Below are 24,521 nucleotides of genomic sequence, written 5' to 3'. Positions count from 1 at the left end.
ACGCTGGGTAACGGTAACCTGCAACCTGAGTCTTCGGCGTGCCAAGCGACGTCATTTTCATTGTACGTATACCTGCGAGTAGCGGGTGACGATTAGAGCTCAAAGCGTGATGTTAGGCGTAACACGCGGAGCCACCGCATACTTGCATCGCCCCTATACCTCCGTTGCGCGTCTACCATTTCGCAAGCGAATTAGGAACTAAAAAATACGGGAGGCTTTACCGAGGAAGTAATTTCGAGATCCACGAAATCAGCCAAGGTGGGCTAATAATGCTTTCACGGTAAAATGGACAACGCAACGAGAAGGTCCTGTAGAGTACGTCCCCAGCATCAAGAAGTGTTTCTGTTCTTATTTACAATAATTCATTGTTTAGGTTTCCTTATTGTTCTTTTTTTTGTGCGCTCGTTTTCTCATCTTAACTTTGTTCCTCCTTTCATGTTCTCCTTTCCGTTTTGGGACGCTAAATCGCGCGTACGTAACAGGTACGGGCGCAAGATTTGTCTCACGTACACATTCTTGCTGTTGTCAAGGTACAGACGCTGTTTCCTTACACTGCTAGCGAATTTGCTCCACTTTTACTTCAACTGCGAAACAACTTACTTATATCGTTTCACTTTCGCGCACAGCGGCCGAACAGCATCACGAAAAACGACACGCCATAAGCGCAGATACTCCGTATGTTTCGGTTATTGTTCTCTGAAAAAAGGTAAAGGTTCCTTCGGCGTTCGCCTTCTGAGAGCGCGCCTATATGTATATATATATATATATATATATATATATATATGTATATATATATATATATATATATATATATATATATATATATATATATATATATATATATATATATATATATATATCCTTCACCCCGAGTTGTCCGAGTGGCCCTGGCTACCACCCCCAAGCGCAGGAAACAAAAATACCTTAATATAAATACCCCCAAAAGTGGAGGGGAAAATAGCCCCGCTGGTAGCGTAGTGGTCATCGCACCAAACGCGTATTCTGGAGGTCGTGGGTTCGGATCCCACCCGGCGGGCATTTTTTCTCCACTTTCTTTCTGTCTTTCCAAATTCCGTATCTGTTTCAATGACGTACCATATCCTCCCCATTGCTGTCCAAGGTTTTCTTGACTGCCAACTCTTATTTCTGTCTTATTTTAACGAGCCCCTCATTTCCAATTCTGATTCTGCATAAAATGTCTGGTTTTTTGGTATTTTTATTAAATTTGGACTACTTGCCTGCGTAAATAGTTTTCCATACTTCTCTTCAGAAGGCAAAACGTGAAATTCGTGCTTCGTGAACGATGTGTCGTAAGCTGACACTGGTTTTTCGTTGCTATAACATAACATAAGTATACCTAAGTTTGTTTTGGTAATTTATTTACGGCTTCAATTGTTTGTAAAGAATAGTCAGGTGGAGTTAGTTACAACAACGCGCGCATTCTACTTTCCATTGACAACCCTTAACCATAATATGCATTCCGAAGTGCAACTTTCATTGAGCAATTTAACGTCAGTTGCGCTTGAATGCTATCAAAAATATTTTTGAAAAAAAAAGTTGCAATGGTGGCCTACAATACTTTTCCTTTGGGCAGTTATTTTCAAAGTGTACCCTTCAACTATAACTTTCGCATTCTAGACTTTCTTATGAAAGCCACAGGATTGTAAAAATCTGGTTTCTTTTGAAGAAGTTAACGGAACACCGAAAAGCTACTGTGGGTAATTTTCGGTGGCGAATGCATGTGAGAATATTGTGTTTTACTACAAATTAATTGGTCTCAACGTCAAAATATGTTCTTTCAGCCATAAAGTCTGCGGAACCAAGCTTACCGGTTGTTCACGCTTACTGCAACAATAACGATGCGTGTAGTAAGCTGTTGCAGGATATGACGACCCCCGTGTTAGTTCGGGCACTTAAAACCACCCGGCAGCTTGATTTCGTTGTTTTTAGCTTGTTACCTTTGTTGTGGGTGTTTGTTTTTATGCTGGTCGTACTGACGTAGCGTGCGAGCGGTGCACGGGCCACCGCAAAGACCTATTTCGCTCCTCTTTGTGCTTTTCCCGGCGAGCACGCTCGGAGAGCACTAATCCAAACGTATCGGTCGTCACAATCGTGGTCAGAAGCGAACCTCGCTTTTGACGAATGTTTTCCCCGTCCCTTTGTCGGAGCCGACAGAGTGCGTCTCTTTCCTCCTTAACGACGGTGATTACCGCCATTGCCGCAACAGGCGGAGGTGCGCGTGTAGCCGATGGAGATATTCGCGGCCCTCGGTAGTGAGATGGTAGCAGGGAGGTCATTGGTTGGGTCAGAGGTATAAATGGGAAACCCACCTTAGTTAGCAAGTTCCAGCTTTCATTTGATAAGAGTGCCGAAGCCATGAGGGGGTGGTTGTGCAGTCTGCCGAGGTTGTGCTGGCCAACGCTATGAGGTGTGCACGCGATTCGTTGTGCATCGGGGTGCGTCCGTTTGGGGCGGGCATACGTCACTGGGTAGACGGTCGGGATTTACAGTCGCTTAGCGTGGTTCCAAGAATGCGGCTGCTCGCTATCAAAGAAAAAATTTTCGTCAGCGCGGAGCAGCGTGTATGGTATGAACTTGATTGATTGATTGATTGATTGATTGATTGATTGATTGATTGATTGATTGATTGATTGATTGATTGATTGATTGATTGATTGATTGATTGATTGATTGATTGATTGATTGATTGATTGATTGATTGATTGATTGTAAGGTTTAACGCGCTGACGCTACCCAGGCAATGAGGCGCTGGAGGGCTCCGGATTAATTTTGACCACCTGGGGATCTCTAACGTGCGCCGAAATCTCGAACACAGGGGTGTTTTTGCTTTTCGTCTCCATCAGAAAAGCGGCCGCCGCGGCCGGGAATCGAACCCGCGCCCCTGCGGGCTCATGGTAAGGTTTAATCGTCAGCGCCGAGTTTGCTGTTATTTAGACGGTTTCCGTTGGTGTTGTACTTGTGTTTTGATGAACACTTCGGAGTTCCTGCATGAGAGTGAGAGTTTGGCCACGGGATTATTTCGGCACACATTACGATTTACGATTGTTCGTTGTGCCCAATCGACAGCTTAATGTTGGCCCTCCTCACTCTCTGTTGGGACGTCCCTTTGGTCAGCGGGGTTTTGGTGGTAAAACTGGGGAGTCTGATGTTTTGAGTGGAGGGCAAGGCCCGGTAGACGCGGGATCGGCTCAAATTCTGCGCAACTATCTCATCCTTCCATGTTACTTGTACCAGTAAATAAATGGTACATTCGTAGATACACCGTCATCTCCTACGTGCCGTCGACCACGAGACAGCCAGTTACCTTTTCATCTACCATCTTTTCATCGAATTCGAGCGACCGATCCTCGTATTTTAACTCCCACGATGTATATACCGGCTACCTTTAATAAACCGAGCTTCCATCATTTTACAGCACTGCTAAACATATCAAAGCAAAATGCATCTTTAGCACACCGTCTGCGGCTGGCGAGACGGCGCAGAATATAGATGAGTAGTGTCCGACACGCCATTATGAATTTTCCCAGCTACTTTCCACCCGCATGGGTCAAATAAATGTTTTTAAGCTCATTCACCGTTCCTTACCCTCCTCCAGACCGGGAGAAAAAAATTAAGCGCCTCAACAGAGCGTCTATCTCGCCCTGAGAGCCCTTCGAGGAAGCAAAACCTTTTGCCACGCGTATAAAGTGCAGTGGGCAAGGGCCGATGTTTCCATTCTGCGGGACATGGTCTTTTCCCCCAATAAATAAATGCCCGTACACTCCGCTCAGCATCACTTTAGAAGTGCCTCGCATCCTTTTCTATGTGGCGGAAAAATAATTATGGCGCAAACGTTACTACGCGCTGCGAAGATTACCGTGATTCCTGCTTAATTTGGTGACGTCCCGTTGTGTTTTTGCGCTGGAGTTTCTTTTGTTAAATTTTTTTATTGCATTGGCTGCGCAGTTTTAGTGCTTTTTTATCTCGGTAATGTGGGCAGCGTGATGTCCTGAAGTAACGTTTCTCGCAGTTGTATGCAAAGCATAAACACTGTGAGCCGCGCCTGTGCCAAATACAAATCCCACCATTTGAACGCGTTTCACCTCGTATTTGTCCAGTGTTGGGAAGAACGTGACTCCCATTCTATTCAATTGCGAACGCGTATGCGGAAGCGGTATCCTACAGCGCCACAATGCGCGCAGTATTTATACTCAGAGCCTATACTTGGAGCTGAGCCGGAGAATTAATAAGCGCTGTTTGTTTGGGTTCAAAGCGCTCAGGTAATCCGAAAATGTAGAGAACTTTATTGAGCCAGTCACTTTTCGCGTCATAATGCAAGTTTCGTCAAAGGGCTATCGTGTGGCTACCACAGGGTACAGTGGTGGGTTGCGCGAAGAGTCATTGCAACGGAGTGCCCTCACAGAGAAATTTATTATACGGAAGTCACACGGTCCCTCCAAACTGCAGAAAAAAAACTGCATTTCTAAGGTGGGATGAAAATTCAGGCTATTCATATATTCATATTCATATTCATATTCATATTCATATTCATATTCATATTCATATTCATATTCATATATTCATATAAGGCTATTCATGTATGAGGAAGTCGCATTCATCGGTCGTAGCTTTGCAAACAAAAGTAAAAAGTGATTTTGGCTCCGCTTTAGCCAAGCGGGAAAAACATCACTAAAAATGTGGGCCGGGATAAGATTTTTTTTTTAAATTCGGTTCGTGCAAATTGTCGGTTGTTCAAAATTGGAATAGCCCACCACAAATGAGGCTGAAGCTATTTCCTGTTATCTCAATCGTAGTTTGCAGATTGTGCGCAGGTATGATTGCACGGTAACGACAAACATGCGACAAAACAGCCGCTGCGCGCCGCGCGATTTCAGTGTTGTGCCCTTATGGCGTGCTGTTTTGTCGGCGTGCTGTTCTGTCGCTCTGCTCTTATGTCACGTTGCTATTTTCACCTCTTGCTGTTCTCACTCACGTGCCGTCGCCTTCACCTGCCACGCGACACGCAGTAGGCTGACTCTCGTTCCGTCACTGGCAGCGTTCCGGGATAGCTCCGTGGTAAATCATCCGGCTCCTAATCTGGCTACCCTGATTGCGTTCCCACACCAACCCAATCGTGTTTTTTATATTTTGTTTCGGGTGCTGGGAGTTTTTGTCACGCGCATGAAACAGCTGTGGGAAGGGGAGCCTGAGACAGCTCTGCTGTGACGCCAACTTTACGGGCCTAGGAGTATTGACGGCATCGTGCAAACACGTTAGAGATAAAGTTTATTGTCTTGCTTCTTTGGAAGCGAGATTGCTCAGAACAGCAAAATTTTCTTGGACACTTCTGTGAGTAAACCAAACCACGGAAGACATACCTAGCGAAATGCACCGAGACGTCAGAGTGGCCCCCTGCCAGGGCACACGCACCCGCAGTTGTGCAGGGGCGAAGAAAGGCGCGAGTTGAAGCCCCGGGGAATAAGTACGGACTTATAACAATAAGGTCTACTGCAGGAACGCCGCAGATTATGCAAGGCGCGTGGCCATGATAGCGACCGATGTGAGGAAAGGCAGCCACGCCACGAGCCTGACCGTCACAAGAGTCACGACGGTACAGGCCGAAGAGGCAGCTATTGCGCTGGTCTTAACACAGACCTCTGAGGAAAAATTGGCACTACAAACTAGCAGTCCACGTGCAAAAGCTGCATCCAAGGTCGCACCTCGCATATCGCCATGAAAATTATCAACCAGAGACCCCGCACAATAGGTATCGATCGACTCGACACCAGCTCGCGCTTTCCGCAGCGGCGTTGTGTTTGGCCGCAAGACTGCTCGAGATCCAACGAAGCAAGCGCCAGCTCAAAACAGCGGTCCCGTTAACTTCTTACCAGGCAGTGATGAAATGCTCTTTCCCGGGCGCCCCTCCCTGGAAGAACGCCCCTGGCGTCTCATGAAAACTAACACATTCCCAAACCCGACCGAACGCTGCTTATTCTGCTGCCAACACAATACCACTCGCAGTGCTAATACCGCAACGCGCCTTGCCCCCTCTATCACTGGGAGTGCCAGCTTAACCCCGCATTTTCCCTGACTTCTGAACTCTCGGCAGAGCAGCGCAAGGGAGAAGCAATCAGCTGCTATATAGCTGCGAAGAACGGCTTCCGCTCATCCAGCGTGCTGAAACGGCTAGGCACTCCAACGGGCGCCTGAACTGAGGAAACAGGCCACTGAACTCCCTTTATTACAACAAAAGCTACTCTTTTCTGTCTAGATGCCCCTTAAACATTTTACCACTTTAAATACCCAGGAGGTATCCCCGGGTACTGTACACACCAGGCGCCCACCTCATCGATGTTTTCGAATTCTGGGAAGGGGGGACACGAAGCCACCTACTCTGTCCGTCGTCAAATAACGACTACCGATAATTCTTTATCTCTCGGAAGAGACGCATCAAGCTTCCGCAGCCTCGAAGTCTGCTCTCGCCGGGAAGATCAGCCATTTTGCAGTGCACCTAGAAAAAAAAAATATACAACACAATCGAAGGTTATCTACGATGCGCCCACGGCGTTTATAAGTTTACTTCTATAATTTCGAATTGATTTTTTAACTTGTCCTCAACTTATCGTTGTTTTTTTTTCTTTTTGTGAGTTTCCCCTTATCCGAAATGATATCCTATACGTCACTGATTCAGGGATTAACAAAATTATGTTTAAGACAGATGTTAGTTATTTAGTCTGGTTGGTTTTGAAATTGGTCAAAATTCGACAATTTCCTTTTACGCATCAGTATGAGTCATGTGTATGAGCAAAATAAAAAAAGGGTTTGATAACTTTACGGGTTTAAAATACATCGTTGGATTCGGGAAAACGCGGTGAAGCCAGAGGTAACATCGTTACGACTGAAATTTGTAATGCTCATATTGCAAGAACCGATTTTTAATGTTCATACATGCAAGAACCGATGAGATAACATAACGGGCCTCTGAAATAATGAGTCATTTGTGGAAATACTGTTAAGCCACTTTTATACTGTTATTGGCGAAATTTATATAAATCCCGGCAATCCTCAACGTTAGAAAAGAAATGTATACTCCTTTCCTGGATGGTTCAAATACCTAGCCGCAGTCGTTCTGGCTCGAAAGTGATGGCTCATTAGTCACAGTCAATCCCTAGTCAGTTACGCCATGTATGTTTTATTTATTAGTATACAGTTATAAGATTATTGGATTTCCCGGCAGCAGCCACGAAGGAAACCAATGTTTCAAGTTACCACGTGTATTCGATCATCGGGGAATGGAACGACATAACCCAAATAGGTTTGTCTTTGTGTGCTCCTTTCTTTTTCTTTTACTTTTATTCTTGCAATATTCAAAGCACTAAGCATGTGTCGTCACGGAATTTCTGCTCGGTTTATTCCGCAGAGCCAAGTTGGTGCAACTTTTCAGCCGATAAGTGCACTTAAAGAGGCACCAAAGACAAGAGACAAATTACAATCACAAGCTTATTCCATGAAACGTGGACTTGCGCACACATAAAGAACAGATACAGCAAATAAAAGTTCACCACGCCACGGAAACGAACGACACTAATGGTCTACGTCAGTTCAAAGCGCACCGCCACGTTTTCAAGTTTTTAATGCGCGAGTGGGTCCTTTCTTTGATATTAAGAGTTCCTATACCTTGACGCCAACCGCTTGACGCCAACCGCAGCACTGCCTTCGCTTTACCTACCAAATACATGAATTTTGTGACGCTCAGGTTTGGAAACACTCTATAAAACCAGCCCTGTGATACAGTCGGCGCATTTTTGAATAGGATCACGCGAATGCGTAAAAGTCGAGACCGGGGGTAAACCACACGGAGTGCTTTTGCAGCAGATACGTCTAGGAGAACTTGTAGTGACGGAGCACATTCGCCGCTAAAGGGACTAGATTATAGCAGCCTGTTTCCCTCTTGAGTTGTTTTTGGACGAAGCCTTCAACTCCCAACAAGTATTGAAGCGAATCGCTTACTCCCCTTATTTCATGATTTAAAACTTCTCATAAAAAATTAAACAAGCTTATTTTCATTTTTGGCTCGTCTGTAAACAATTCTTCACTGTCGGCCTCACATGAAGCATTTTCCATTCCTCTCTTCTGTATTTTTATTTATATTTGCCCACAATTGTGGTTTCGCGATTACGGCATATTGAGGCATGAACAGCGTGAAAGTGTCTGCTACTGTTTATTTAATAAAAAAAAAGGAACAGGCGTCGGCAGGCAAGAAAGCGGAAAAGGTCTGCGCTGGCTTGGTGGCGCAGGATGAAAGCCAATGTTCAGAACTTACCGAGCACGGCCGCTCGGTTCAATACTTCTTTGAGACACGCTGTCCCCCCTCGGCTTCAACTCTACAGCGAACCTATAAAGCCAGATTCTCTACGGAGACGATTCCATTCAGCTTCGGCCGCATTTGCATTGGCATTTGTTCGGTCCAAGCAAACCAAACTGGCTTGTATTAAACCCATTTCAAATGATATCCTGGGGCATCCATCACGTTCAAAATAAAAACATCAATCCGAACATGGGCATTCAAAACAAATGGGCGGAGGGTTTTCTTGTATCTCGGTGTAGGTGTGTGAAGGAATGCGGGGAAGGGGCCCTAGAACAGCTTGGCTGATCGCCCTCGCCGAAGTTCTCTGTCACACATCCGCTTCGTTTGATGCCGCGAACGCTGTCGTAACTGAAACTGAATTAATGAGCAGAAAATCTTACATACCAGCATGGGTGTACGTAAGGGGAGGAGACAAGAGGGAAGCAAGTGCCTCCCTCCACCCCTCTCCCCGCCCCCTTATTCAGAGGCCTAGGCAGGACGTGCCTTTACTTTCGATGGCAGAAGCTAATTGAATATCGACTTTGCTTATAATGTCTTAATATTGTGGGAATTGCTTCTTCGGAACAAAATTTCAGCAATGGTTTCCTCCTCTCCTTGCACAATTCCTGCAAACGCCCATGCATAACGCCAGGTGAAGTGCAGGCAAACTGTTAGCTGAGCAACCTCAACTGCCTTTAGTTTTTAACATGCAGAAAAATTAAATGTAACCAGAACATGAAATTTAAGTTCTAGCGTTGTCCAAGTTAAACACGGTCCGACAAGTTTTTTTTTTAATAAGAACAGAACATTTTATCTGAAAGCATTCCGAAGCACTCGATGGAGAAGGAAAAGCGTTTTAGCCAGACTGCATTCATCATTGCTAGTACATTGGTGCACGCACTGTAGAGAGAGAGAAATGACTTTATTGAACATTTGTCCGGCGGGACGCACTGTATAGACCTTATCCCAGTCGTTGACAATGCAGCCTATGGTGCGCTAATACAGTTTTTTGCCGTACTCATGGCGGAGGCTTCCCATATTTTCCAAGTAAGCCTACCTGCTGACTTGAACAGAATTTGGAAGCGTTGAAGTTCTCCAAAGCGGCCACATATTGCGCGCATGAAGCAATAGGCCCGGGCGCCGATATCTGTTTGCAGGGATCTCTGTCGACTCGCAGTCTTTCGTTAACCCAACTTCACGTCATGCTCTTTCATTAACACAACTTCTGGCATGCTCGCCCGCATGACAGAGGGATACTATATTCTGTCCCTAAATAACAGCCGATGAACTTGCGCGTGAGCTAACGTCACATTGTGCTTGTCTATCTGCTCCGCCTCTCATTTTCATTGCTCATTTGTGTAACATCTCTGGCTTTCTCGGTGCGGTAGAAAAACTACAAAGACGTGATGCCTACTGCCTGCCTACCTTCTTTAACTTATCGGAGACTTCGTGAAGGAACTGCAGCAAGATGGGGCGCTGATTCGGTTTATTTTCTCCCCTTGTCCTTGATAATTCGTTTTACAAAGATAGGTGCGCAGATGTTTTCGGCCAGGCACAAATATCGAAAGTTTCAATCCACCCTCCCGGGCCTCAAGTTCGACTTTCAAGACCGATTAGCGATGCTATCCAGTTTATGGACATTATTCGTAAAACGGGATCACGTGTCACACACGTGTCGCTGCTACCGTACGAGAGAAAAAAGCCCTGCTACCAAACGATTCCGAAACGATTCCGAAAACGAAAGTTGATTAGAAGAGCGATCGAGCTATCGAGTGGAAGAGCTATCGACCATTCTTGCATGTCGCAAGCCATCAAGAAGGCTTGTGGTCACGGGGTTATTTAAAGCCATTATTTCCGAACTGATCGCTTGACAACAGACCTTGGCCGAGTGTACCTGCTTGCTTACCTTCAAATCCAGTCAATAGACGTTAGCCTTCTGCCTCCCCGGTCCCGTAACACCCTCTCCTGTTTTGCCACCACCCACTCAAACCCTTCCCCTTCCGTCTCGATCCTCCCATGATGAAATCAATGAAACTTGGCTCAATTTCATTTAGTATTCCAGCGTTCGCACTTATCGCTTAGCATATGTTGGGGCCTCATTGCTTTTGGGTTTGGCGCAGCTCAAGCTCTTTCATTTTCGTGTTCGATTTAATCTTACTTCTCGTGCACGTCGTTTCTCACGCTTTGATATTATTTGATTGGCTACTGTAAAAATCAATCCGACCTGTATTCTGAATTAAAAGACCGCTTGTACCCTTTATTATTTGCTTACATTTTGCCTCAAATAAGCCTGAGGTTTTCTTTGCGCTGAATAAGGTGAACATGTTGAAACCATGCCAGCCATGTAAGCAGTTTAGAATGGTTTCGCTTATATATGCGTGATGTTCGAGCGTCCTTTTAACTGTTCTTGGTCGGGCGGTTAAATACGACACAGACAGACAGACAGACAGACAGACAGGCAAGCAGACAGGCAGACGGATAGATCAAATGTTTGCGTTTATTTAGCGCAAGAAAGATTCCTCTTTCAAAGTAGGTTCATTATCCAAGCACTTGTCTCCGCTGCATAAGGGCTAAGAACCGTTGTGAAAAGAACTAACGAAGCCAAGAGAAATAAAAGACCAAATAAGCGTCCGATCGTTCGGGGGTATATTCAAGAAATGTTCCATAATAAAGAAGGTAGACTGTAGGCATCACGTCCTTGCAGTTTTTGCTGCACCGAGACAACTAAAGATGTCAAGCAAAATGTCAAATGAAAACACAGACGGAGCAGAGAGGCAAGCAAAATTTGGCGTTAAGCACATGCGCAAATTCGTTTACTGTTGGCCCGAGATAGTGTGTACGATCCCTCCGTCATGAGAGCACACATATCGGCAAAGGTGGACAATGTGGACGTTGTGTTATTTCAAGAAATAAGAGGACACAGCAACCCATATACCAATAATCTATTTGGCGCCTGGGCATTTGGCTGCCCACTGAACAGGTTCTGGCTGCTCGGGAGAATTTCGGAGCACCACAATTCTTCTCACTCACAAAATACGGAAAGCCTTCGCCATATGCAAAAAGATAAAAGGCTATTAGTGCAGCTGAAACACTCGACCTTTACCGCGCACATCGAATTGCAGTAAGCAACGGTGGGAGGCGGGGGGGGGGGGGGGGGGGTGCTTGGCATTCGGTAGCCCCCGGTAGATTGGTCAGCACTGTCGCAACTTCACGTGCAGGTTAAACTGAAACTCTAGCAGCAGCCAGCAAGGTCGGTACAGCACACCTTTCCTCCTATGTCATTCTCGGGGCGGTTTCACTCTGCGTCGGCTTGCATTTGCAAAACGTTGTGATGGTGCTCCTGCAGAAGTACTGTCGGGTGAATCACACACGGCCTGTGTCGACGGCTATTCTTCAATTGTACCCGGATGAGTCACACATCAGCAGCGCCGTAGGGGACAGCGAAGAGTCCTCTGCCCCGGCCGACTCCACGTGAATGTGCCTTGCGATCTCTCGTGTGAAAGTGGTGATTTGCCCAAAGCAATTACCTGATCTCTCGCAGCACGTGAAATTTCGGGCCATACCTTTCTTTTTCTTCCTGTGCGACCATTTATCTGCATGTTACTGGATTATACGCCCCCTAAAGTTGGTTCGCTCGTTAGGCTGGTGTGACGAATTGGTTTTTGTGCAGTTTCGCGTTATTTTAAGCGCGATTGAAGTGAAACTCAGAATGGGGAACGAGTCCCGTATTCCCTAGCACGTATGTCAAAATCACAGGTGTCAACAAAGCAACTGTCCCATAAGCCTGTTTCCGTCTCCGTCTGTGCTGCAAAAATACGCCGCAACAGGAAGGATTCCATTCCCCCAAAAACCTGTTATACGGAAGAGAAGCCGAATTCGCTGCTGCAGCGGCTTTTGAAGGAGCCCCTTCCTTTGCGGCCCGTTTTGCAGCACAGAAAAAGAAGAAAACAGGCTGTACATTCACACAAAAGAAAACTTGTCATTCCAATGTATTTTCTCTGCGCGTATTCTATACGAACGTTTTTCAGCTCATTAAAATTACAACTGTCACAGCCGCCGGATGAAAGCGCACCGACCGCGCATTTACGTTGTTTTGTGAGCATATACCTGCTCCATGGCAACTGGCGTTAAGACCATGGCCTTTTTCCGCCCCTGCCGCGTAACATGTCCTCGTCTCCATCCTCTCATTATCTTCCCTCTGTTCCTCTACCCTCCTGCCTCTGTTACCCCGGTCTCAACCCTACCTCTGCTGTCCCCGTTCATTTGCAATCCCCGTTTTTTGCCCTCGCCAACACTAACACTTGTTCTCCCCACATTTTACTCCCCTTCCTTCCTCCATCCTCCCATTCATCCCCTCCCTGCCCTGTGCCTTTTCACCGACATTTTCTCGCTCCTACTTTCCCTTACCCTTCCTTTTCGAGTCATATTATTCTCCATCAATCCTCCTTCTCGTGTATATCTTCTCCTTCTTCCTTCCAACTCAAGCTTTACTATTTTCCCCTTTCCCTCCTATTTCTCTTGCCCCTTCAATTCGTCCTCCTTCCAATCTCCAGCCCCCACATCCGCTTCTCTCCCTCTTCCCTTCCGCCTCACCTCTCTCCCCTCTTATATCCTTTCCCTCCCACAAATACCTACACCACCACTAATTCCCCTTCATCTCCCTGCTTCACTCCCCTCTCACTCATATTTCCCACTTACCTATTCCCGCTTGTACGCCTTCTCACAATTTTCCTCCCCCTCCACCTGAGACCACCTCCGGCGACTAAACCTCTTTTTCGCCCTCTTCTCCCACTTTTAGCCTCTTCTTTCAATATCCCACCCCTCCTTCCCTTCTCCCGTATGCTACATTCCCTTTCCCTCTCTGTTCTCTAATCCCATCGCAATTACCAATTCTCCTTCCCCTCCTTTCTACCCCTTATTAACCCACTACTTTAATCGAACGCCGCCCCCCCCCCCCCCCCCTCCGTTTCACCATTCCCTTCCGAGTCCTCCCTGCCCGTCCTCTTTCACCTGCACTCTTTTCGGCCTCCTATTCTCCATGTCCATCCTCTATCCTCTTCGCTACGGGCAGGCAAGCAGGCAGGCAGGCTGGCAAGAGGGCGGGCGAGCAAGTCAGGGTAGGGCAGGACAAGGCGAGGCAAGGCAAAATTTTAGCTCTTAGGTAGCTCAAGAACATCGCCATTAAAAAAAAAGGAAATATCGACAAAGCACTCGACTCGCTCCGCTGTGACGCCGGGGAGTGCTGGCGTGTTACCCGAACGGCCACAGGGGGGGAGTCAGCGTAATGTCGCCCTTTTTAGGTCCGAGGTACTCACTGTGTGGCGCGTTCTAATCGAATCCGGCACGTGCCAGCGCGATGACTATTAGAAAGACACCGACCGTACAGTATACGCTAATAATAACTTCACCGGCTTCGTATCCAAACCATTTGAGTGACGGGCGCTGTCCCAATGCTATGGTCTAGAGGTGGCGAGGGTTCTTTAGCGGGATGACCTGGTGGTGTCTTATTGCACGAGCAGCTCAGCGCACGCGTGGTATTTTTAGATCGGCCGATCGTTTGGTTGTTACTTTCAGTCATCTTGAGCTGATTTAGTACAACTGCAATCTACTGCAGGTATCGAAGAGTTTGTTCCACTGAAGACGAATGCTTTGAGCTCATCCAAGAGTGCAAAAAAGAAAGGGCAGGGAAGTCCCTTACTTCACTAATCTTAAATGAGCGAAACGTGGAAAGGTGCGATACTACTCGTATGCAAGTCTAAAATATGAATGCTTATATTTTAATAACGGTATCATTCTGACGTTTTCCTGTAGACTCTCGATAATTCAAATTTTCGGCTAATTAAAACAAATGTAGAAATTTCGGTTGGCCCGCTATATTTTCAATGCATTTTCAAGCCTGTTAATTCAAAGTGCTCTATAGCGTGGATTCGGTTAATTCGTAGTTTTGCTTTTCCTTGCCGGAAAATATCTGCTGCATTCGCCGCTTCTAGCTCCACATTTGCATCCTTTCAGCTTGCTGCTGGGATCCACAAGCTCTTAACTAGTGCAGAAAACTCTCGCAATAAACGTGCTGCCCTTGCTGGCTTCGGAAACTTTGTTTTGAACTCTCATGCAAAGCAAAGCAGTCATCTATTCGTAATTTTTTTCTTTCAAATCGTGAATAGCACTTCACCATTGTGTGTGAATATTATATTATTGAATGTCTCGTTACAACCCAAGTTGGTATACTGCCCCGAGTCATATTTATGAGAACTTCTGATAATTCAAACTTCTGATAATTCGAACGACATGCTGGGATCCCTTCGAGTTTGTATTATCGCGAGTCTACTGCATTTCCTTCCCGGCATCATTTGCACTGCGTGCTCCTCCTCAACATCTTCTATGCTGTGTTCGCGCTGACATTTCCTAGTCAACCAAATCGCCTACTCACAAGGAGCGCTATACACTATACTCTCCTGTCAGCACTGCTCAACAATAATTACACCGGTCGCGGCATTGCGCTCCTCTATAATCAGAAAGCGGCTGTAGAATACCCTTTATCGGTGCCTGCTTCGTGTCTGCTTCTCAGCGAACAAATGTCGAGCTACTGAATGTGTTGCGGAATGTGGATACCCTCAGCATACATTTTATTCTGCGCCGCCCCGCGAACGCAGTCAAAACCCTTTACATCTGCACAATTTGAGACTTTTACGACACATGCCGAATGGACAGGCCTGCGGGCATTCGCCGGCAAAAAAAAAAGAAAAAACGCGAGTGGAGTGGGAAAAAATGCCTCCGGTACTTAAGCCTCCGTACGTGCTTCGAAGGCGAAAGCCTAGCGATTATGGAATTCTTCTTTACTGCTGCATCGTTTTTGCGTCTTTCTTTACTTTCGTTTCTTCCCCATCGTTCTTTTCCGTCCAACAAAAGCTGGAACTAGCTAACTTGCTCCACTCTGTCAGGGTGCCGGGTAGCGCTAATGTGAACAAAAGGTTATAAAAGCGCTTGATTAGCACTGTGCTTATCGCAGTTGCCTCCTGCTCTTGCGACACGGCTTCAAGTACCACTGAACCCAAGTGTGTTTTTTTCTTTATTTACTTTCCTTTTCACTCCTCGCTTTGGATGCGGCACCTAAGGCCTTCGCCTAATAAATGAACCGCTATCTCCGTTCCGGCCTTGATGCACAGCCTCTGGCAGCTTCCGAGCACACAAACATGAAGACGTTTAGGTGAATGTTCCTTGCATACGTACGTGGTTCGGTAGCCGTGTCTGAGCACGATGGAGTTGAAGTGCAAAATTTTTAGAGCGGGGGGGGGGGGGGGGGGGGGGGGACTGCGTGGGTCGGCTATGCTGGCAGGCTATGCACTACAGCTTTGGTTGAATTCGAAAGCACCGGAAAGCTTCGCCTAGTGTCACTAGATAAGGTCACAGAGTATCGGCACTCTTTTCTGCTATTGTTCCGTGCCGCCGCCGTGATCATTGGTCAGTTCGCATCTCGTGAAATTTTTTTGCACTGCGATGGTTCACGGGCACCGCCATTTTGTTGCTTATGCGTTTTCTGTCGGTCAACTGTGGTAGTCTCAGCTTGTCCTCCCTGCTCTGCGGCTGCGCGCGACTGGCGTCCTTCCGAACGTGAATCAAAGATTACGCGCTTCGCAGCATTTAAGCTGCAGAAGTGTGTCCGACCATAGAGTTGCATACTAATACATACTAGAGGGAAATCTGGCGCCACTATCTTGGGGAGGCGCGCTTCAGCGAGCATTCCGTCATTTACCCGGCAGGAACGTTCCACTTGTCCTTTTCATGGCTCAACAACAGGCTGAAAACTTGGCTTTGGCTGCCAAAAAGCAACAATATTACGACAGAAGATTACTCGAATTTGTTTTGTTATTATAAAATGAAGCTCCAGAAAGATTTCTTTGTCTGATTATTTAGCTGCTTCATGCAAGAGGAACAAGAAAAAAAAAAAGCTACCCTTTTTGTTCATTTTGTTTTCAAGACAAAAAAGAAGCCATGTGCCTAGCCAAGTCAAGTAAGCGAGGAACGTCGCTGGCTGCAATGGCGCCCCCCACGGCGGCCCGCGACTGCAGCGCCAGATTTCCCTCTAGTATACGATAGTACGAAATTCTATGTGTCCGACGATGCCGTGTTGCTGCGTCTTCGGCAGTGTTGTTTACAAATGACCTCGTCAAAGTGAGCGATGAGGCAGCAGATGCGGCAATCTGGCAACACTGATAAACACCAAAAGCACCGCCGTTGCTCATTTCCGTGCCTCAGTGACGGTACTCCGTTGCTTATCTAGTGACACCTATAGCTTCGCCCTTAAAGGGACTTTGAAACACTTCCGATAAACACTTTCACTCTTTCTTTCGCTTCTGAAAACATTGCGAAGCTGTAGTTATCGCCAGCACGGAGCGACACGGCTTGATTTGCTCGTCGCAGCAGATCCACTTTCTGTTTCTGCTTCTCTTCTGTGGTAATCTTTTTTTTTTTTTTTTTTGAAGTGGCCATCAAGTGTGTTCATCGCTGTAACTGAAAGGAAGCCGGTCAATGGCCTCTACATCGCTCTGATGACGTAATTCGAGTGCTCGGAGAACACCAAGATTAGGAGGCCAGTCTTCAAGTTATCTGAAGAGCATAGAGAAGTAATTTTGGGCTGAGGTATCTTGTGACCCCCTAGTCTACCTAAGTACTGGATGTTTTGGTTGACTACGTCCTGAAAGCATTTAAGATTTACAAGAAAGTTGAAAAAAGTGTTACAGGGTCCCTTTAATGACCCTACAGGCCTCGAGTAAATTAAGAGTCAAAATTATATCTTGAGAAGTTACTTGTTACCATCCTTTGAAGAGTAATTTTTCTTTCAGTGGTTGGAGTGGTTGTTGAGAGGCATTTTATATTTCAATCCTTCCCCAGCCAAACGAGACAGTTATCGGTTAATTTGGGTCGGCGCTAAGGCGGATTTATGAAAAGAATTCTAAAGCGAGCTCCAAAAAGGAAGCCCGTGCCGACGTTCAAGCTGAGGCAAGTAAAAGCAGTGACCCGGACGTAACCCACACTCTCATCGTACAAGCGAAACCTTTTCAGGCGCTCTTTCAGCTTTGAACGGAAGATACGGAAGCGCGGGCTGTTGCGACACTGTCTCGAAGGAAGACTGCAAGACTTCTATTAAGTGCTTCAAATTGCTATGACAGTTGACTCTGGATGTGTCTGTTAATGACTGTAAAACCGGCAGTTTTTATGTAGCAGTCTGGTTAGCACGTAAAGCCAGGCGGACGGTGCAGGGATCTGAAACAAAGTAAAGCATTTCAAGGCAAAAAAAAAATGTAAAGCGTTATATCAACCGCCTTCAGAGCACGAGGTCACGGGTTCGATTCCCGGCCGCGGCGGCCGCTTTTCTGATGGAGGCGAGATTTTTGATGTGCGAGATTTCGGCGCACGTTAAAGATCCCCAGGTGGGCAAAATTAATCCGGAGCGCTCCACTACGGCGCGCCTCATCGCCTGCGTTGCGTCGGCGCATTAAACCCCACAATCAATCAATCAATCAACCGCTTTCAAAATTCAGTGGTGCCTACAATGTCATTTAAAAGCACTATGTCAGTGAGCGAGCCAGAAGGCAAGCGAACAGTGGAGCGCGCGAGAACGAGGGGACGTGCTAGCAAGGCAATGAAGCAAGCATTGCGAGTTTGCCCGCAGCAGACAAATACGCGCAGAATGCGCATGCGTACCGCTAAACACCCTGAGCCACCATCCAACCCACTAACTGCTACCGTTGATACCATTCTTAATTAACATCAGAGATGGCGCCAATCAGCGACAGCGCGTGCAAGCTTATGAAGCTCGTGCCCGCTCAACATTTTATATCACCGCTTGTGTGCTCTCGCCTCACAAGTGCGTCCTATAAATGCTGCCGTATTTGGAGGGAAAATAAGTCATTCGTTACCTGGTTTTTTATTCCACCAAATTGCCCGCAAACAGATCCAGATAAAAAAATCGTATTAGCGCGAGATGTCGCCAAGCAATTGCTGGAAACCTTTTGCTGCAGCGCCGTGTTTGTGCCCTCTTCTTTTTGTCTCGTGTCGTTAGCGCTGTTACTATGAACATGTACCAACTCGCCCAGTGTTCCGTTTTAGCTTTATCATGAACACAGAGCGATCAGACATCTTTGCCGTACGTTTTACGAAGGCAAATTATAAAACACGGATTCCGTCAACAGCTCCCTTTTCGGTTCCGACACATCCACATTGAAACCACCGACAACGACAACAGGACTAATGTCATGGCAACTACCCGCCGCGGTGGCTCAGTGGCTAAGGCGTTGCGCTGCTGAGCACGAGGTCGCGGGTTCGATTCCCGGCCGCGGCGGCCGCTTTTCTGATGAAGGCGAAAGGCGAAAACGCCCGTGTGTACGAGATTTCGGCGCACGTTAAAGATCCCCAGGTGGTCAAAATTAATCCGGAGCCCTCCACTACGGCGCGCCTCATCGCCTGTGTTGCGTCGGCGCGTTAAACCCTACAATCAATCAATGTCATGGCAACTGACCCTTGGTCGGAGGACAGTACGAAGACTTATAAGCACTTGTCAAGAATTTTAAATGCGAAACCTATAGTGCCTAATGGCTTCGATTTGTCTCCTACGCGTTGCGCCGCTGTTTGTTTCTGTTCGCGACTGGAACGCCTCGCGCTTCAAAAGACGCGGAGCCTTGGGAGTGTTGATGTGAGGACACCAAAAAAATGTATGAAAAACTAGGCAAACACATGCCCCACGAGGAAGAAAGGCACGCGCTCGCCGCAGCTAAAACCACTACCATTCGACAGCACCACAACCGTTACGACGCGAAGACTGCACACCAGATATACATCGCTTTGATGACGAAGAGATTGTAACAACAGAAGATGGCATAATAAGCACAGACCTTTTTTTATAGGTTGAATATCTTATAGCTTGAAATAAAATGTAAAAATTTCACACCCCCACGTTTAAGCTGTCTTAGATGTTTCTGATTTTTTAAAAACATGTTAGCACTACAGGCGTGGTAGACTGACTGCAGATACTGCGCGGAGGAGGATTGGGTACGAGAGAAATTTCGCCAACCAGAACCGCAGGAATCGCAACGACAACACCTCACGTCACGATCTGTTCTCATTTTTAACCAGCCTGAAGAAGCAACGCTAAGGAGAGGACGTACAATAACGCAAAAACAGTCAGAGCAGCGGGTTGTCGACTCGCTGAGCCGCTGTGTGAGATGCAGAGTTTGGAGGAGAACAACAGCCTTCGTCTTGTTCTCCGCCTGCTCAAAATGTTGCCACTGTTTCGAGGTGATGTAAGTGGAGGAAAGTTAGGCCAGTGTGTAGTCGGGAGGCCCGCAAAAACCACCGCAACTGCACTTTACCACGACGCACCTGAATGGCTGATCATTACAATAGGGAGGGGAAGCAGGCCAATGACGACGCGCAGAAAAACAGTCGACGCGAAAAATGCAGCGTGCGCTGTGTAGTTACGCGATTCCAACATGGTGTTCTTCAATGAGAACACATCGAAAACATGACAGCAATAAAATTGAGTAGCCATTCCACTCTGTGGAGGTCAATGGCCAGGGAAGTTGTACAGAAACACCACAGATGATTGACCAATGAGGCATGCAAATGCACTGAACCAATTCATTCATTCATTTTGAAATGCGTGTGATAATGGCTCTGTGATCAATTGGGTGTAGACTGATTTTTTCGGTTACAATTTGAGAGAGATGTTTTGCGACCTTTGTACAGCGGTCAGTTGATGAGAATCGTTATAGTACTGTGGTCCAAACTCTTCCGACACCAACATGATAAACCACTTTTTGTCTCGTTTGGAGCCATCCACATTGCAGTCACTGACGGCTATCCCTCAACACTCTGGTCGCTTTTCGCACAATATCCCGTCGTTCACACTGCCTTCTTCATATCCTTCGTCGCCCTTCATTGGAACGATGATCAAAGGAAGTCCTCACTATACGTAGCCTTCCTACAGCGCCACTAGAACACAAATAGAATTCTTTGGGCACGCTGCCGTTCGGGGGTCATAGAGGAGGGTGGCATGATGCATGGCGCCTTTGTTAAGTCTAGGCCAATCCTCCACAAGTGTGTGTTGCATAAGTGGGTTTGTTCCTAGGGCCGCTTTTTTTGGCTAAGTCTTGAATTCCGGCTAGTTGGTTATATGATAAATCGATGAAACGGCGCAGGGGTGACGAAAGAATGAAGTTACACCACACGCGCTTTACATACTGCAGCTGACCGACAGCGCGACGGTACACAGAACTCGGTACGATGAGAACAAGCCACCCAGACCAGTTAACTATATATACTGCACCGCATACCAACCAGTGCAATTTTTCGCTAATGTCTTCAACTTCTGATGTCCGCTTTCATTGTCCTTGGCTAATTCTTTTGAGTCCCTATGTACCACCACGACGCCCGGGTTCCCCCCCCCCGTAGGTACGTATGTTTTTATGTGCTGCCCTGGATAACTGGTCACACCAAAGTGATCCCGTCAAGTGCGCCGCTAACAACAGCAGAACTGTAAATGAATACGTGAATAGACGTCGGCTTCATAACGCGAGGGACTCGGATTCGATTGCGACCACGGGAAGCGTTGTTTTCTTTAGGCGCTTGTGCAAAATTGGATTGCCTGTAGTGCGAATCGGCGTGCGCCGGACGCCATCAGTGAGGCATACCTTCACTTTAAAACTGAATGATGGGAATCCTGGAGAAACGATGAGAATCCTGGTGAAGTGCAAGGAAAACGGGCCGCCCTCCAGATGCCTTGAGTTTATCACTCGTTGTGCGCGTTTGACTGCGATAATAATGTTTCGTTCATTCGCTTCCATCTTAACAAGGGCTACTTCGTCTCGTGGCATGCGCGAAAAGATGCAGATTGATTTGCTTTCCATTCGAAAAGATAGAACCCAAAGTTACGGTTTGCGGTCAAGCATGAGCCGCCCCTTGGATTTACCGAAAACTTCGGGAAGGGTCGCCGCGTTTCATTTTAGGCGTGATGGTATATAATAAATATTCACGTTGAGGTGCATGAAGCCTGTCAATCGAGGACGCGCGCCATCGCCAAACGAATGCTCCGGTGCTTGTAGCTCCTTACATACTCACAGAGTAGCCCATACTCGCACAGGTGTATCGTACGACGCCTTTTAAAACTATTCACAAACTCAAAACTCAACCATACTAGTCATTCAACAAATCAATCAATCAATCAACCAATCAATCAATCAATCAATCAATCAATCAATCAATCAATCAATCAATCAATCAATCAATCAATCAATCAATCAATCAATCAATCAGTCAATCAATCAATCAATCAATCAATCAATCAATCAATCAATCAATCAATCAATCGATCGATCGATCGATCGATCGATTAATTATTCGATTAATTAACCAATTAATTAATTTCAATGACACGCACAATCGAAAATTAATTGGTCGGTGTTTCAAGCCAACTGCATGCTTTGGTCGCAGCCAAGAAATAACTTTGCTAGCCAACGCCTTTTTGTCGGAGTGTGTTGTAGAGATCGTATTTTAGGCAAATGCCTATTTCTTTCCTTGCACTCCTATCGCCCCACATTGATATATGATCTTGAAATAGAGGCTAAGAAGGGCTCTTATGGTGTTTTTATGGTGCCTATAAATGCCTATTTTGGCATTTGTACCTTAATACTTGTAAGGCCTGTAAATGCCTACTGTCAAAATCGGCGCCTATATGAACATTGTTTAGCCTCAAAGTTCGCTTTCGAGTGCAGTTTGAGATCGTTATTTATGTTGCCGGGAACCATTGACTGTTCTGGACTCTATTGAGTTCAACCTAGTCCTCTAGTGCAACCAGCTCCCGGAAAACAACCTCTAGCAGCAATTATCAGGGACGTGCCGGCCAGCATACGTCCCTGCGCTGGCATGACGCGAGCGGTTGTCGAACGCGTAACTACGGTGGCTAGAAGGGCCTCTATAGCGAAACCGCGGTGAGCCGTCAGGGTAAAGGAGAGTGAAGAGAAAGAAAAAATGAAGAAAAATATGATGTACGCAGAGGTATTTTTGTTTGTAATTTACTTTTTGCGGGGGCTATAAAATACGCTTTTACATTAAAAATCCACTCGGCTGCTAACACACCCCTTTCTAGCCTTTCGTCATTATTTTCTACGGTCGTATACGGCCCTATACTCACTTTTTTTTGTTCAACTAGGTTGAGGTGTCATCCACTGAAAACAGTTACTAAGTTGGATTTTCCATTCCTTCTTTCTATAATGACCACTGAAGCGAAACCCCTTTTAAATATGCTCTTCAAACGCGTTAAAGTGTATTTGACAGTGTTGGGCTGTCTTGCCTGTACAAGTCGGATAATATCATTGCATATGAAAAGACTGCAAGAGTCTTCATGCAATAACATCCTAATTACTTAATAAATTGTCGTCTCTCCTGCGTCTATTATTTGAATCTGTTTTTGTTGTGTCGTAATTTAATATTGTCAAGCAGACATGAAGTAGCGCTTTTTTAAATCAGTATTTCATGCTTTCAAGTTTTCTTTTTCGTGCTTCTTTCTATATGCGATGCTCAAGCAAGCGACGGTAACTATTGAGCATGAAGTCGGCAGTGCGCTTCTTGAATTAGGCCAATCGATCGCCATTAGTCCAGGAGTACTTAAGGACAGTTGAACGGATTTGTTCAACAGCTGGCGACTTTGTGATTTCGTAAATAGTAACATTTTAGTTTTCCTGTCGTAGATACAGGTCGCGCACGTCTTCGTTTGAAATTATTTGCGCGGATGTAAGAAAATATCGTGACTATGTTTACCACGTTGGAGGCCTAAAACGTTGTTTCGCCTGCCTGTTTTTGGCTCCTAAAACGCGCTTTTTAAATGCCTAGAAACCCGGCCGCTAGTGTTGAGCCTCTCCAACAAGGTCATGGGGAGGAAGTGTGCTGTGCGCGCGCAAGGAAGTCCGTTGGTGGGCAACACCAAGGATAGTCGGTGTGTGGCGCTGCAGGCGGCGGGAGCGTTCGAAGCGCCTCGTCTGCTACCGCGCAATAACGATCGCCCGTTCGAGAGCTCCCGAGCGCTCCCACTCGCGTTCACTTCAGTTTCGCCGGTGAGCGTATCTGCCCTAACCTCGAAGATTCTAAGATAGATTGCTGGACCAGTTCGTTCGTGAATTTTGGAGTGAAGACCAGTGGTAAACGACGCTGCACAAAGGAAAGAAACATACGCATGTGTATGAGGCTCGGCGATAAGGCAGATCGCTAGGAATGAGGTCAGCGGCACCGCTGTACGTCACCGCGGAATAACGTACTTAACTGTGTGGTCTTGCAGTGGGCTGAGAAATAAACGGAGTAGACAAACAAATAGGTAAAGAATTTACGGCAAAAACGGGAGGAAGCGCGCTCAAATACAGGTTCACTTCGTGGAACGACCTTCGAATTTTCTCATCGTTTGAACATAAAATAGGCACGCTTGTCAATATTGATACGTTTTCTGTTTCCTCGCGTGTGAGAAGGAAAAGACTTCTATTTCAGTGCTATTGTTCTAAGTCACTCAAGGCAATAATTATTTGGGTACATACTTCAATTAAATGCAGTTTTGAAGAAACTTCGATTTCTAAAACAACTAAGAGATGCGACCGCGTTTATTTTCTCAGAGGACAAAACTTTCCTTAAACTCGGGAGTGATTTCATAAAATATTTTTACTTTTTAAACGCCAGTTCTTTTTTCTTCATTGAAGTGAGTCACCATTCATGGTTCAGGGAAAATTCATTTTCGCTGAATTTCTCTAGTTGTTGCCAGCTTATGAAGACACGTAGCACCTGCGACGGTAGTTTAACTACTCCACAAGGAGTGCGACATTTGAGGAGGCGAAGGTGGAGCAGAAGGAAGAAAAACCATTCGTTAGAATCCACACGAATATAAAAACATGGGGCGGGGGGGGGGGGATCTTCCCATTCCCGTAGGCTATAGGCTAGCGCTGCTGCTCGGGATCGATTGATCAGATATATTTCTAGCCCTCACGCCGCCAGCTCTTGACTCATTTGCGAAGGCGGGAAGGAAATTTTGTTTGTTTGTAGCCGTTGGCGAACGCGATAAAAATTCAGCCAGATTTACATGTATGAAACTGCATATACACATTCAGGATGCTTACGATAGCGCTGGCAGCATGTCCGA

General features: G+C 46.3%; 1 protein-coding gene and 1 non-coding gene across 9 annotated transcripts in view; both read left to right on the top strand.

The window, feature by feature from the left end:
- The window catches only part of Cac (calcium voltage-gated channel subunit cacophony), a 906,370-nt gene that overhangs the window by 559,392 nt on the left and 322,457 nt on the right, over positions 1 to 24,521 (top strand). The gene's annotated exons all lie outside the window — the stretch shown is intronic.
- Positions 964 to 1,036, top strand: Trnat-cgu (transfer RNA threonine (anticodon CGU)). The gene has a single exon. It is a non-coding gene; the product is annotated as a tRNA-Thr (tRNA).

The sequence above is a fragment of the Haemaphysalis longicornis genome, unplaced genomic scaffold, assembly GCF_048455015.1.
Source record: "Haemaphysalis longicornis isolate Haplotype H1 unplaced genomic scaffold, Haemaphysalis longicornis Haplotype H1 scaffold_1, whole genome shotgun sequence".
Taxonomy (NCBI): domain Eukaryota; kingdom Metazoa; phylum Arthropoda; class Arachnida; order Ixodida; family Ixodidae; genus Haemaphysalis; species Haemaphysalis longicornis.
Note: the sequence above shows the minus strand (reverse complement) of the source record. Positions and strands in the feature narration are given on the sequence as shown.